General features: G+C 29.7%; 1 long non-coding RNA gene across 1 annotated transcript; it reads right to left on the bottom strand.

Annotated features, from left to right (window-relative positions):
• Positions 1-14,649: 14,649 nt before the first annotated feature.
• Positions 14,650-16,524, bottom strand: LOC131606554 (uncharacterized). The gene is made up of 3 exons (XR_009284877.1): positions 16,238-16,524; positions 15,768-15,913; positions 14,650-15,658 (listed from the first exon to the last, which is right to left on the bottom strand). It is a non-coding gene; the product is annotated as an uncharacterized LOC131606554 (long non-coding RNA).
• Between the last annotated feature and the right edge of the window lie 952 nt (positions 16,525-17,476).

Here is a 17,476-nt window from a genome sequence, read left to right as displayed (position 1 = left end):
GTACTGTTTAATTGAGTCATTAATAGAGATTAAGTATGATTATAGGGATTAATAAAAATCTGAATATTGGATCATGACTTTGGGCTTTCCACGAACTGCTGTCTTCGTACCCCCCATGAGAGCCCAATATTTTTTAGTAAAGAAACTATTGTACAAAAACAAAGAGCGCTTGGGCCAATCTCTTTGGGCCTTGCGCAAAACTGCTGTTTTACACCATAATTCAACTTCAAACCCCCCGTGTATATATTTTTTCCATATCATTTAGCTTTTTTAGTTAGTTTGTTTTCTAATATTTTTAGTATAATAAAAAACAAATAAACTTTCAATTTTGTTAGATTTTTTGCATGATAAAAAGATAATAAAATCACATTTTTTCGTTAGATTTTTAGCATGATGAAAATGAATAAAAACATGTAATATTTTTCTTGTTAGAATTTAAATGCTTTGTTACATAGTTTTGTTCTAACTTTTAGATGAAAATGTCATAAAAAAAACATTTAATCTTGCTAGATTTTGTTTTAGAATTTACTTAGAATTTAATTGCTATTATATTCTATGGTGGGTGCGCGCTTCCTTGTTATTACTAACTCGCTTGTTAAGATGTGCAAGGTACCTTTCGATTGTGATTCGACTTGTTTCGTGTTCCACTTTATTTGTGGGACACAAATTCACTTATGGTGCGACTTGTCTTACGACTTGATGCACGTCGTGTTCCACTTTATTTGTGGAACACGAACTTATTCCCGATGCGATTCATCTGATCTCTCATTCATTGAGATGTATATTCTTGTGATGTATGTATTGTGTTTCTCTTGCAGGTTATTTGGGTGGTTATGCTCAACGCCCACCACATGTCGCTCGTGATTTATTTTCACGATGATGCTTTCTGACTGTGCTTGATGACAGCTTACGAGAAGTATTCCGGGTTTCTCACTTTCTCTTGCTAGCTCATTGCGAATTTCCTATTCGTTCGGTATTGTCTCCTTGTCCCTTTTACTCATTCGCGCATCATATGATGCCATGAGAAGTAGGGAGGCATGCAGTATCATCTTTGCCATGAGAAGTAGGACTTAGGCATGCATTGCATCTGGAAATCCTCTGAGTCGTGTGCCAGACGTTCTGTTTTTGCCGGTGTGTTTACGTTTGTGCTTGCAGGAAGTCTTAACAAAGGCCATTGTATGTCCTCGAGAAGGCAAGCGAAAAGAGTTAGTAATCAACCCCCACAAATTTCAGTTCCCAGGTAGTCCCTATGCTCACTTTTTGTAAGTCCAGAGCTCTGGACAAGTCCCCAAGATCGTCGAGTCGAAGGCCTAATGGTTAAAGTGAAGCGGGTCCATGCAATCAGACCCTAACGTTTCTTAGCTCATGTTGATCGATGTTGATGCTCGATGTACGCACGCATCGATTTTCCTCCGCTCCTCTTTTCCCCTGTAATATAATTCTGTGGTTAAAGACTCACACCTCCTTGGTCTAATACTTGATTGACTCGAGAGATACGCTCCCCTTAGGTATGGCGGGACCACTTTTCTACTACTTGGCATGTGCCTCGTAGGTATTTGCTTTACGAGCCGAGCTCGTTTATGTGCCATTATTATGCATTTGCTTTGTTTACTACTTCGGTAGTTTGTTTGCTTCTCGAGCGGAGCTCGATTGTATGCCATATGGTTGTGATGCTTGTTCACTATCTTCTTATCTGCGATGCTTGTTCGTATGATATCTTTGTGATGCTTATTCACTATCTTCTTATCTGTGATGCCTGTTCGTATGATATCTTTGTGATGCTTGTTCACACACTTGCACGTGTATGCCTATTACATGTTGTTTGCGATGCCTGTTCGCGTTATCACTTGTGATGCCTGTTCACACACTCACATTCGTGTATGCCTGTTACATGTCTGTTTTCTGTTTGCGATACCTGTTTGCATGCTCTTATCTGTGATGCCTGTTCAAATGTCATTTTTTCTAGGATCTTTATGATGCTCCTTGTTTACATGCTCCCTTAGGATGCTCGGTTCCGTTTCTCTAGGAGACGTGAATCGTGATAGAAACAGAAACTTTTGAGCCGAACTACGATGCTCTGATTTCTCCATTGCACATTGGAGGTATGTAGGCACAAGGTACGAACGCCCTATCGAGCGACTTTTCTTCTTTTTATTTTGTTCTACTTTTTCTTCTTTTTATTTTGTTTGGACTTTTTTTTTTGTTTTGTTCCACTTTTTCTCTAATCTTGTCGGCCTGTTATTTGCATGTTTCATGTTATCTATTTAACCTTCCATTGCATGTTTCCCTTAGCACATTGCATGATACACACACACACACACACACACACACACACACACACACACACTCACACCCTTAGATTAGAAAATAGTAAAAGTGGATACTTTGGAGTACCACAGGCGTGAGGGGTACTAGTACCTTCCCCTTGCGTAATCGACTCCCTTACCCATTTTCTGAGACCCGTGCTTGTTTGTTTGGTTTTCTTCGATATTTTCCATTCCTTAGCGTAGGATAAATATATGTTCGATGGCGACTTCATTGTTTTGTTTTGATGAGTTTTCTAGTTGCTTCGCTGATAAGCACTTTTCTTATTATTTCTAACACTTTTGCTTATTTGTGCGAGGTACTTTGAGATTTTTTGATCAAGTAGCTTTGTTTGACTATGTGATCGGAAACATTGCTTGTCACTAACTTGTGACGCATATTTGCAACGACTATATCTGTTCGAATTGTATTTCGTGCAGGTACCTTGGTTATGACGCGGATGTGTCCGAGACACGCCCCACATTATCTTTTGGTTTGTATTCTGTTTGAATTGTATTTCGTGCAGGTACCTTGGTTATGACGCAGATGTATTTGACACGCATCCCGTGTTATCTTTTGGTTTGTATTCTCTTCAAATTGTATTTCGTGTAGGTACCTTGGTTATGCCGCAGATGTGTCGGACATACGTACCGCATTATCTTTTGATTATTATCATGTAGGAATTATATTTGTTGCAGTTACTTTATCTTATGATACAGATTTGTACATTCTGTATTACATGGTTATCTGTATCTTGTAGGAACTGTATTTCTTGCATGTTTTATGTTTGTGATGTGGACATGTACGTTCCACATCGCATTGGTGGATGTATTTTGTGTGAATTGTATTTCATGCAGGCATTCTGGTTGTGATACGGATTTGTACATTCATTATTACTTTTGTTTTGTATCATGTAGAAGTTGTATTTCTTGCAGGTACTTTGTTTGTGATGTGGACATGTACGTTCCACATCACCTCATTGTGCACATTCTGTGTGAATAGTATTTCAAGCAGGTACCCTGTTTATGATTTAGATATGTAAATTCCGTGACACACTATTTTTTTGCATTCTGTATGAATTTTATTTCATGCAGGTGCATTGTTGGTATTCGGACGTGTATGACACACGTTCTGATCTCGCTCCTTGTTGCCTCGATGCATTTCTGATCAGATTTATTTGTTGATGCTAGCTTCTCTCGAAGTCTACAGGTTTCTTGTTGCTGCTAGTATTTACAAGTTATTATCTGTTTGGTATACCTCTCTTTTGATTTCATTATGCATTTACTACTTTTTAGAGATCATGAGAAGTAGGAAAAGAGCGTGGGCTCGAAAGTCGTTGTTTAAAGTCCTATAGCAGGAATTCCACATTTTGTGTGCTAATTGTGTTTGGTTTGTTTAAAATCCTACCTTGGTAGTAGGTTTTCTGCTGTGTCTTTATATTTGTTCTCAAAGACCTTAGAGAAGGCAATTTCCCCACCCCCCCATTGAAGTCCTCAAAAGGAGGCAAGCGAAAAGGCTTTGCAATCGACTCCCACACTTCCGTTCGTGTCATCCTTAGCTCGTGATGCACCACGATGATCCGAAGTTGTGCTTGCTCATGTACCGAGTCGTCCAGTGGATAAGGGTCCACATTTTGACCCTCCACGCTTTGTCAAGAGTTCGCGCCAGCACGTGCTGATACTCTATGATTATGTTCATATTACTCTTCTCAATTGGTAACATGATACCAATGTGTAGACATATTTTCCTACCACATGACTTGTTTGTTTTCACTAAAGCCTCCCATGCCATCCCCTTCCTCCCATTGCATATGATTGCACATTGCATGTTTACATGCTTTTGCCAAAGCACTTGTTTCTGTTTCCCTTGGGACCGCTTGGTTAGGGTAGCTTTCGAGCTAGATATAAGGATAATTATCCATGTATGTCAACATAGATAGATATTCCCTTTTCATCCTTAATGGATCAATCATTGTATGATAACATTAGGGTAGAACTAGATAGTTTCCCAAAGGAGTTTTCTTCTTTTCTTTTGCATCCTTGCATTAAAACAAAAACTTCTTTCTTTTTCTTTTGAAAATCATAAGACACCTAATAACAACTCAAATCCTTTTTCAAGGTAAAAGCCATCAACCAATGCAAACCTTTTTAGCCTTCGGGCTCTTTTTTCCTGTTTAAAACTTTTTTAGAAAGGATATGCTTCACTAAGCATCGTTCATAAAAATGATTGAAACCCACCAAAATATGTGAGCCGAACTACGGCGCTCTGACTTTCTAATTGCACGAGGGAATACATAGACATCTGGTCACTGGGATCGACCGAGCAAACTTTATAAATACTTCCTTCTTTTCCCCGTGTTTTCTTTTTCATGCATTCTCCCTTAGCTTGTAAGCTTTAGACATAGATAAACACGCCCATTAGACAGAAAATAAAAGTGGATCATGTAGAGTACTAAAGACATGTGGGGTGCTAATACCTTTCTCTCGCGTAACCGACTCCCTTACCTGATCTCTCGATCGCAAGACCGTGATTTCTCCCTCTCAGGTTTATTCGATGTTTACCTTTCCCTCTACGGAATAAAAGACGTTCGATGGCGACTTCATTGATATTCTCTCGATGATTTGTCCAGTTGCTTCAAGTGCCTAAGCTTTTGAACCAAGTGAAGGAATAATTATTCAGAGGTATATCAATCAGACTCGAATCCAGAGTGGCTTGTCTAAAACCTGTGATCAACAAATTTGGTCTAACAAATCTACCTTTCTTTTCGTTAGAAGACAAAATGTCGTTAAAATCACCGATGATACACCAAGGAAGAGTTGAGCTATTTGAGAGATTACTTAGTAAATTCCAAGAATCTCTTCGACGAGAACTCTTGGGAAAACCGTAAAATCCAATCTGTCTCTAATTTCCTTTAATGTTGTCTTCAAGTAAAATGTCAATGTGATTATTCGAGTAATTTTGAATGGAGCAGTTTTTTTTTCTTTCCAAAATAGTTTTTTTTTCTTTCCAAAACACAGTCATGCCACCACTTCTACCAATACGGTTAACCGAAAAACAACAGTCAAAACCCAAAGAATAACAAAGACATTCCACTTTATTAGAATAGCTTATAGTTTCAAATAAAAATAACACCCGATTGATGCCTTCGGATGAGGTATTTAAGGTTTGGAACTACACGCGGGTTACCCAGCCCCCGACAGTTCCAACTTAATACAATCATTTATCTTGACAAATTTGCTGAGCAGTACCCACCATTAATACATTGACATCCTTGTTGGAATTCTGCTAGATAATTTTGTCAGTACTAACAGCTCCCAAATCTAAAACTACACTTTTAAGAACCATGTCCTCCATATCATAGCAGCTCCCAAATCTAAAACTACACTTTCAAGAACCATGTCCTCTATATCATTCATGCCTTTGTTAACTTGTTTAGTCTCTTTTTGTTAACATATTGTTTTTTTATATTTATATTTATATTTTATATTAAAATATCTAATTTTAACTTTTGGCTTCTAATATAAATTAGTAATATTAATAAAAATTGTTTGAAATAATAATAATAATAATAATAATAATAATAATAATAATAATAATAATAATAATAAATAATAATAATAATAATAATAATAATAATAATAATAATAAATGAACCTAGATATATGAGTTACATTTAAGAAAAAAGTTCAAAAAAAATTTATAATATGGAATGAGGGGAGTATATGATTTAGGGCCAGTTTGTTTCAATTTTAAAAAAATGGATTTTTTCTATTTTCTAAAACCGTTTTTCAAAATATTACAAGTTTTCTTATGTTCGTTTTTTCTAAAATGAAACACAAATTTTGATATCTTATAACATAAACATGCATAATTGAAGACCAAAACTTAGTCAAAATTATAATTTTTTCAAAAAGTTGTATTTCAAAAATGATTTTTATGAAAATCTATTTGAAATAGCTTCAAAATTAAGTGATTTTCTGAAATTTTGATATCCAAATTTTTTTCTTATAAATAGATAAAATACCTAAAATCACATTTTAAGAACAACTATTTAAACAAAATTTTCATTTGAAACTTTTATAAAAAATTTCTTTATAAAAATCATTTTTACAAAATTTGATAACACTATAAAAATTATTTTTAAAAAAAACCAAAACAAACTGGTCCTTAATTACAAAGAAAAAGTGATTAATAACTAGGCAGTTTAGGAGAGCTTGTACTCCACCAATTTGTTTTAGTCCACTTGCGAGTTTATTATGCCTTTATTATATGTGGCTACTATCATATTTCAGTGTCTAAAGTTCAAAGTGACAGTTGTTTATTACTTAATGAGTAAATAAAATATATTTAGCGGGCATAGATGAAGCTTTGTGTTTTATTTTTCAATCGAGATAAATCTTTTTCTTTTTAAATAATAACTTCTCGACTCTTTCTCTCTAGTTGAAACAAGTCCTTTTTCTCACTTTAATTTCTTAACATACAACGATTGACAATTCTACAACATTAGCTTATGGAATTTTTATGGTGGATGGATAACAATGAGTTGATCCCCAAGAACACTATGGGATGTCACAATCTTTCACAAGTTTTGTTGATAACAAACTCCTAAGTTTAGTAAGCAATAAATTCCTTAGCATTTTAAAAGCACGTTGGAGGAGAATATGGAAAGAAAAAATTGACCAAATTGAAGTAAGAATAGTAATGGAAATTGCAATAAGAGAAAAAATGTAGACTTGAATAGGAAAGTTCATTACTTCTACGAAAGCTGCATTCATATCGAATGGTGGCGTAAGCAACCATTGTCATTGGGTCCATTCTAAAATGATACAATCAACAAATTCATGAAAACAATATTTTGTTTTTATGAAGTTGATTTATTTTGGAAAGTACATCACACTACAAACTAATGCACGCTAATGAATGAAGAAACTTGTCATCCAAGTATTCTAATGGCTTCAACACCACAAAATTTGATCAAAAGGCACACTCACTAAAGTTATCAATAATCCATAGGTAAATATTTTATAATCTAAAACCATGTTCATGTAACTTGTGGTTATAACTTTATTTTTAACTAGTTGAAATTATTCTTTTATTTCTGAGATATATTTTTATTTTTAAAATTTATTTTTGAGATATTTTTTATCAATTTTTTTTTGTATGTGGTTGGCGAAGATAGGAGATATGAAGAATTTGGTGTGGATTTCGTGCGAATCAAGAATGATTCTTATGTGTACCGCGAAATTGATATGATGGTGTGTTAGAGATGAATCTTCAACTTCATCTCTTACTGTAAAAAAAACCGAAGAGTGAAAAGGGAAAAAAAGAGTAAAGTTACAATGGGTATAAGAGAGAGTATTTCTATGCCCAACTTAACAGCAAGAGTTAAGTTTAACACCTAACCAACTAAACAGCCAATATAATAGTAACGGTTAAACTACTATGTTAAGAGTTAACATTTAGACCAAGTAAAGGAAAGATAACAAAAGTCAACATTAACTCTAATACCCCCGTCAAAATGAATGGTAGTGGCCTTGAGTCACAACCTTGAGTTTGCTTCGGAGATCATGAAACACAACAGTCCCCAATGGTTTTGTAAAAGTATCTTCAATTTGAGCTGCAGCAAGTACATGTTTGATTACCATACTGTGAGCAACAACCCTTTTCATGATAAAATGAATGTCAAGTTCTATGTGTTTGGTTCTAGCATGTAGCACCAGTGGTGGAGGCAGGGGTAGGCCATGGCCTCCCCTTTAATTTTTTTAAATTTCTTTTTTATATATTGGAAAATACTAAATTAGTCTAGGTTTTAATTAAAATTTATTTTATATTTTTTCTTATTTATCATGTGCATTCAGATTTTTTCTTTTGGGATAGAAGAGGTTTAAAAATACAAGTTTCATTCTCTCTTTGCAGTGCAAAGAATTATTTTTACAAAACTTACCGAAATCGTTGCCGTCGCCCAAGGGCGGATCCATTTATACTAGAATGGGGGCTTAAGCCCCCACAAAAAGTTTTCAATTTCATTTAAAGTATTACTCCCTCCGTTCCTTTTTAATTGTCACATTTTGACTTTTTACACATACTAAGAAAACTAATAACGATTGTTACTTTTTAAGCTATAATTTTTCTTTTGTCTATAATACTCTTAATTTTTAATCATTTCTATATACTTTTTTCTCTCTCATAATAATTAGTTAGGGGCAATTTTGACAAAACTATAATGATTACTACATTGAAATTTGAAAGTGACAATTAAATTGAAACAAATTTTTTTCACAAAAGTGACAATTATAAAGGAACGGAGTGAGTATATTATTAGGTGTGTGAAAACAGTTTGTTACACACAAATTTGATTTTAGATTCACATAGATATGATTTAGATCTAAAATAGAATAGATTTGATTTAACTCTAAAATAAGTATTTTAGGCTTTTATAGTTTTGGACATTAGTTAACCTAAATCTATAAATAGAGAGAATAACTCCTATTTTTTGTATGAGCCCTGCTAATGCTATGCTTACATTATATTTTTCACACACTGTATGTACACCTTTAGAAATTAACGAGGACATAAGCACTTGTACATAAATCAAGACTGCCCAAAGTATTAAAAAATAGAATGTATGCATTGTATGTACAAATGTACGTTGTTGGTGTCAAATAAAGTTGTCAACTTATCATTTCTCTTTTTGTATTCAAGTCATTCACAAAATTTTGCAGTTGTAAAGTGCATAAAAGGTTTTCCATAGTAGAGCTCTGCAGAAATATTGTCTTTCTTCTTCTTCTTCTTCTTCTTCTTCTTCTTCTTCTTCTTCTTCTTCTTCTTCTTCTTCTTCTTCTATATTTTTCATTGTCATTGTGTGGTGATATCAATCTTGTTCATCAAGATTGAAAAAAATTCATCATAGATTTTGATAGATTTCCAACAATATAATCGTTGTATTGATACCAACAACTATGATTAACATGATGCCATTTTTTAGTGTGCGGCCTCTTGAAAAAAGTTTTATTTATTTATCATTTTTAAATAAGTGTAACCCTAAATTAAATTTTTGAATTGAGTCGGTCTAATTGAATCGTTTGAATATTAAAATAAAATAATTGAGTATTGTTATTATACATTGAAGTTTTACAATTATTTTGAGGGGGAATACAATAATGTTCTTTTTGATGCAAACAATATTGTATTTTATAAGTTGATTTATTTTGGAACTATAAACAAACACACGCTTATAAGTCAAGAAGCTTGCTATCCAAGTACTCTGATGATTTCAACACCACAAATTTTGATCCCAAAATCACACCCACTAATGCTACCAATAATTCATAGGTGAATAATTTACAATATAAAACCATATACATATAACTTGTGGTTGTAATTTTGCTCTTTGACTCGTTGAAATTATTTAAAAACTTATCTCGATGTACTTTATTTCCAAATTAACTAGTAAAGGACCCGTGCGTCCGCACGGGTCACGTAAAGTCGGTATAAATATTAAATAAATATAATATGGTTATGGTTAAAAAATGTATTTTAATTTATACGAATTAACAGAAAAAAATCAATATTAATTGTCATATAAATATTAATTTAATTTATTAAGTTGTAGTAGTTGTTAGGATATAGATAGATTGGGTAATTGCTATTAAACCAAATATATGGTGGAAAAAAAAGTTTGGCCCGTCGGGCATGCCAATAATTTTTATAATTGTTTATAATTTTAATTTTACAATTTCTATCAATATTATAAAATAAAATATATTATACAAAAAAAAATATATTGGTTTAATAATTTGATTAGATTTAATGTAAAAAAAAAAAATATACACCAAAAAAAAGATGGATAACACAATTTGATTATGTTTGTTAAATTTGTGTAATAATTTATAAGTTATATGCTATAGTAATTCAGAATTCATTAATATATGATCTCTATATTTGTTCAATTTAAGTAAATATTTTGTCGGCCCGTCAAAATAATAGGTTAGGCCCGTCGGGCATGCCTATAATTTTTAAATTTTCTGTATTGTAAATTTATTAATTCTATTGATAATATATAATTTTATCATCTAATAGAAAATAAATTTAAACACAGGTAAATTTTATAAGGAATCTCTGACAAATTTTAAACAAATAATCATTGTTGAAAAATTTAAAAGAAAAAGTTTTTATAAAATGCAATGTGATAAGTAAATTGTAAAAGATATCATATGAGTATAAAATTCATATGAATATAAAATTTATATATTATGAATTTATATATGCAAAAAATATAGTATGAATTTATCCATCTTTTTTATAAATATTGAATACATAATAAAATAAATTAAATAAAAATAATAACAAATTTGAGTTTTTCATAAGAAAATTGTGTTATCCATCTTTTTTATCAATTTAATACATGCAAATTTCTCCAAATTACGAATTTTTTATAATATTTAATATGTAATAAATATATAAAATAAATTTTATAAATATTCACCATTTACAATACTAATAAATTATTATTATTATTATTATTATTATTATTATTATTATTATTATTATTAATATTATTATTTTATTTTTTATAGAAAGTATTTTTATTATTGTTGTTGTTATATTGTTATTATTATTATTATTATTACTATTATTATTATTATTATATATAAAGATAAGAAAAATATGATGTTATTTTTTAAATATAAATATTTCAAAATGATGTTAATAATCATTATTATCCTTTATTACATAATTTAATACAAATATTTTTTAAAGGTGAATTCTTATCTATCCAACACAAAAAGTTGAGTAGAGTTACCTTTAGTATAAAATGCTTTGGAAATAAAAACCATTAAAAATAGAAGTAATGTAGTTATTATGGAAACCTCTAAAAACCATTAAAAATAAAAACATACTTTTTTCGATAATATAATTGTAATTTCAAATGATTTACTTAATTAATATATTTTATTATAGTTATTATATTTATTACTTAAAAAAATATATGTAAAGTAACATCTTAAAATTTATTAAACACAGATCAAGATTATTTATAATATTTAAAATTTTAAATAATAATAATCATAAATTATATATAGAGTTATAGACCATATATTCAAAAGTCTAATAAAAAATTGGAAATAAAAGATCAAAAGCCCAATAAAAAAATTCCCTCTTTCTTCGACAAATATGAGATTTTGAAGGAAGGAGTATAAATAGTGGAAAATAAATAATGGAAAACTTTTCAATTTCTTATATTAAAAATAGAAACAGAACAGAAAAAGTCTACGCCATGGTAAAAGAGGGACTTTACATTTTCTTAGAGGATAATGATATAGAAACGTGTATAGAAGCATTAGAAACTGATGTTTTGTATAAACTCAAAATATTGATTAAACCAATAGTCCAAAATTACAATAAAATCGCAAATTAATAAACCCTATTTAAGTGAGTGGGCATGATTAATATATTGATGGCTATTAATTATGCCATATACACAATATTAATTGTAATAATTAATTATTATGATTTATTTTAGAAGAAAGAGAAATATGACCCTTTATTAGACAATATATCCCTAAGCATTTTCCGTTAAGCTATGAATAAGATCTGTGTTGAATGAATAAATAATCAATTTCACACCCTTTTCTTTTGGAAAAAAAATCAATTTTCTTATTAATAATCATTATTTTCATGATTAAAAAAAATCATAATACAATTTCAAACAACAATTCCATCGATTCATAATTTTCTATATAAAAAAAAACCTCTAAACAATATATCTACATTTGGTACAATAAGAACCATACATTTCTATAAATCAATTCTCATAAAACTAAATGTACTAATAAATTACTGACATAGCTTTGATACACCAAGAACAATAAACCAATTCTCATAATAGTAACCAAGTGAAAGATAAAGCCACAAAGCCGTGAAACAATTTTCATCCAAAAGCTATGCAACCATTATCAGAGAACCATCATTTTCATGAAATAATAAATTCTTACAACACATTCATATATTTATAACAGAATAAAATGTATTCTTATAAAAGCAATAGCAATTCTAATTTCTTCTAACAATCTACTTGAAGCAAATAAAGTAAATGTATTCTTACAATAACAACCATATTAATTCCATAAAATAATGGCTAAATTACCTCCTGGGTCCTTTAAGTTATTTAATTGTAACAAGTTAGTCCTTTATGTTTTAATTGTAACAAGTTAGTCCTTTTTCGCTACATGTTAGTCCTTTATGTTAACTAACGTTTGCACCATTAACGTTTTTCTCAAAATCCTTTCCAAAAAAGCTGAAGAAACATTAAAGGTACTGATATATCACATAACATAGGTGATAGAGCATCATTGGATCATATAATAAAATTTTCAGAATTGTTTAGTGCATAAAAGTATTTTTAAACTAATTAAAATGCATGCAAAGGAAAAAATTAAAGAAAAATAGTAAAACAGAAAATAAAATTCTCATAAAATTACATGAAGTGTAAAATGAGAAGCAGTATTTTTAGAAATTTTTTCATAATTTTTGGACCAAAAACGAATTTAATATGAATTTTAGAAGTTAGAATAAATGTAATAGAACAAAATAAAGTAGAAATAGGTCAACGGTGCATGCGTTAATTAACATAAAGGACCCACATGTAACGTAAAAAACATAAAGGACCGAATTGTTACGATTAAATAACTTAAAGGACCCTGGAGGTAATTTAGCCTAAAATAATAAGGCAACTCCAATTTCCCTATAAGAACAAATGGAAACAAATCCACTGCGCTGCTGTATCTCTTATGCCATCCCTTGTGCCCACCATCTTCACCTTTTTCTTTCCCTTGTTTATAAGTAATTAAAAGGTTTAGATTGGAGCAAGAGACATTTAAAAAGATACAATAGTTTGTGTATTCTCTTACGTTTATTTAATGATTTTTTGTCAAAATCAAATTGTTAAATTTCTATTTTGTTCCCTAAAAACAAACCGTTAAACTTATGACTTTGTTTGTCAAAATAAAAACATATTGAGAAGAAAAACCCTTAAAAAACCTCAAAATATAAAATACACAAACTATTACACAAAAAAAAGAAAAATCTTAAAACATAGAATACACAAATGAAGGAGAAATTTTTGGATTTTCATAGAAGGAACAGACTGCAGAAAACTAAATCAAAATAAAATGATGGCAGCGACAATTTTGAGCAATTTTCGGTAACTTTGAGGAGGGGGATTGTTTCATATCAGAGTGAAAAAGATAAGTAGAACATACAAAAATCTAATACAAAATACGATAGTTGAAAAATATATGATTGTTAAAATTAGAGAACAAATCATACTTGCAAATCAGAAAGGATGAAATAATTTAGGGGAAAAGTAAAGGATATATTGAAAATGTAGGATTAAAAACTTAAAAGAAGGAAGAAGGATCCCTATATTTATGTTTTAAAACTTATAAGAAGGAAGAAGGATTCCTATGTCCCCTATAATCGGCGGAGCCGGAGAAAAAAAATAGGGTTAAGGAAGATGAAAAGAGACACAGACCCTTCTGCTTGATAGAATGCTACTGAATAATATAAAAAGAAAAGTGTTAGGTAGATTTGGTTAGGAGTATGAATTTATAGATGTAGAGAAGGAATTGGAATGGGTGGTATTTCAAATTCGTGATATTTCCCAATGCTGGAAAACTAAAAAGTTAAAATATTCTCATTGGAAGAGAAAGCATGCGTGGAAAATTGATATGAAACATGCTTGGAATACTTTTACGGTAAAAGAGGTGATTGGTGTAAAAAAAATCACATTAATGTTCACATATAGATATAAATAATAGTTATAGCTTAACATTTCTTTTAACCTTTAAATTTCTTTCAACTGTAAAATAAAATAAATGCTATTAATCAATAAATTTATAATTACTATTAAGAAATAAATCTATAGTTAGTATTAGACACTTCAATTGTTACTTTATAGATTAAATAAAAAAATATTTAGAATATCGTAGTAATGATTATATTAGATAAGAAATATTAATCCATTATATTTTAAACATAAATTCAAAAATATTTTAATATTGATTTTCTTATTTTAATTTATAAAATTAAATGACTTTTTCAAGGACGGTGGTTAACATTGGAACAAACAACAAAAATAAATAAAATTGAAATACAATATTGTTGGAATAATAAAATATATAAATTGGAAGACATGTATTAAAAAAATGTTTTTATAATACAATATTGTTGGAATAATAAAATATATTAATTGAAATACATGTATTAAAAAATTCGTTTTTATTTTTAAAAAAAAAAGATAATTAGGTTAAATATTAATGACAATAATAATGATGACTATAAATGTTTGTGAAATTTGAATATAAAGAGTTATTGTTGAAATACTAAAATACAATAATTACAATATATTACTTTAAAAATAATTTTGTTTTCATTTTTTTAATATAGATGAAGAGACAAAACCAAACTTTTGGTTTACCTGTGCTAACAAAAATATTGAAAAATATCGTAACTTTGAAAATTTCAAAAGTACAAATATGAATGGTGAAATATGTAATTATTGATTTTATTTTATTAATTAGATCATATACATCAATACTTATTTTATTTATTAACATAATTATCAAATATTGAACATTATGATTTCGAATATCAATTTATTGGAATACTAAAAAGGCAAGTTTGAAAGTTTTAATAAGTTAAAGGGTCATGCTAACGACTGCCCAGTGGCACTCTTTAAGCATTCTAAATAAAGAAAATATTCTTTCAAAAGTTCACCATTTCAATTTTCGATGCATTAATTACGCATATTTCCAAGAAAAACTTACTTTTTAAAGCTATTAAAGAGTGCCCCTGGGACACTTGTTAGCATTTCCCTAAGTTAAAATACTAAAATCCAAATAGGTTGATAATAATAACACAAACTAAAGTAGATGTCCATCAAATTATTATATATTAGTTTCTTTTTTTTCCCTGACTATGCCCCTGAAAACAAAAGTATGACAAAACATTAAAAAAAAACATCTCATCCCCTTCCCCACAGGGGGCGCAATACGATTCATTGTTAAGCAACATTCGGCTCACACATGGAAATCCCTGTATTTGTCATTTAGGACCATTCCATTTTTGCAGAGTAAAATCCTACCTATATATTTAAAATTGTTAGAATCATTTGTAACATAAACGGTAAAAAACCAACTTAAACTAAGATGTCAGTTGATTTGTTCTAATTATACTCATTTTGATTTGTTTTGATTATACTCATTTTGATTTGTTCTGATTATACTCCTTTCGATTTATTCTGATTATTTTGCTTCGCCTCCAATACTTTCTGCATCCCATTTCTCCATTGTATCTAAATAACATCAGACCAAAACAACAGAAGAAAAAAATGAAAAAGAAATCTCATCAAAACCAAAACAATAACAAACAAACAACATCAATGAACAGCATATCATCATCACCTGAATAACAGAAACCCATTAACTATAATCCCAAAAAATATTACACAGTGAAATAATAACCAGTTGGAACTTTAAGCTGACTGACAACAACTTTGAATAAATTATTCTGCTCCTTCTCTTTAGCCATCTCTTCCTCCCTCTTTTTTCTGTTAAAATCAACACATAGCAGAAAACTCATTTGAAAACATTACTAAAAACACTAAAATTAAACAAAATTGATTAACAATAATTAAAAATACTATCTTTACATTGACTTTGGGGTCGATTTTTAGTTACACGAAATACTTAAGTTTCTGAACAAATTTCTAAAATGAGTTGCTTTTGTTTTTTGTTCTGGGGATTAAAAATAGAATTCATAATCAGTTAGGAGAAGAACTGAAATATATGAAGTAGAGAGAAAAGGAGATTTCTAATAGAAAAAGAAACTAAAGATTGAAAGGAGGATTGAATGAGATTCATAGATAACTTACCTTGCATAAGCGAATCTGATTTCTCCAACCCTCTCGTTCAGATCCCTGGACTGAATGTGCGAATCTAAAGAGAACAACAACACTATTTAGGAAAAATCAATAAACAGGAAGAAGAAAATACAACCCTAAAAATAAAATTGAAAAAAACAGTCGCTCATCCAAAGGTTGAAGGGGAATAAATTTAATGGAAAAAGAAAATTGGAGAATGAGGAGAGTTATTCATGTAGTTATTCTTATAGCAAATGCTCCCATTGATGTGCATTGGAAAATAATAGAGACTTTAATAATGAGAAGGAAGCGTTGGAAGTGATGAAATGCCAAAATAATTTGTTTTACGCGTGAAACAATATTTGGGGAAAACCAACGGTCCAATTATTAATATAAAAAATCTACAAATTAATTAGTTAAAAGTAATAATGACTTAAATATATACACATAGGGAGAAATAATGAAAAGGTAGGGTTTTTTTAATATGTATGTTCCAATGCAATAACAGTATAGAAGATAGTGCAGGTTTTTTCATATTCCAATACAGAACTTTTGCATTAAATAAACTGTTGGAATGTAATCATGATTAGATGTAAAATGACGCTCAGGGGTATGCAAAACCATGTTTAATTGTTTGTGATTAGGGTAATTAAGGCAATTTGGTGGTAATTCATTTTTATATATTAAAATAGATGTTTGTACGTGGTCCTCTACTATCCATGAAACATCTTATCTTGTTTTCAAAATAATATTTTTGTAATTAAATTATTATTATTAATAATAAATATTAAAAAATTGTGGTTAAGTCCAAGAAATATGATGGGTCTCATTGGAGCATAATTTGATTTTAAAATAGTGTTGGATTGTAAATCATTTATCAATAAGTGGTACATGGTAGAATCAAATAATCAAAACATGCATGTATAAGGACAAATTTGATTAGTTTTGATCAACGGGCATGTGAGAATTTGTATTCGACAGTCAGTTATATTGAAGAACATTCGATCAATTTTTTATTAGAGAGCTACTCATTATTGAGAAGATTTTAGTTTTGTTTAATAAAAATAGTGGCTAATAGATAAAATAGTTGATAGTTTATAACTTATGACAAATTGTTGATAATTTATAGCTTATAGTTTATAGTTGATGGATTATAATTTATAATTTATAGTTGATGACTGAAAATTAATAGTTTATAACTGATGATTGATGACTTATTTTATTCAAAAAGTTATTTTAATTTTTTCTTTT

This window comes from Vicia villosa, linkage group LG1 (assembly GCF_029867415.1).
Source record: "Vicia villosa cultivar HV-30 ecotype Madison, WI linkage group LG1, Vvil1.0, whole genome shotgun sequence".
In the NCBI taxonomy this organism is placed as follows: domain Eukaryota; kingdom Viridiplantae; phylum Streptophyta; class Magnoliopsida; order Fabales; family Fabaceae; genus Vicia; species Vicia villosa.
This window is presented reverse-complemented; position numbering and strand designations above follow the sequence as displayed.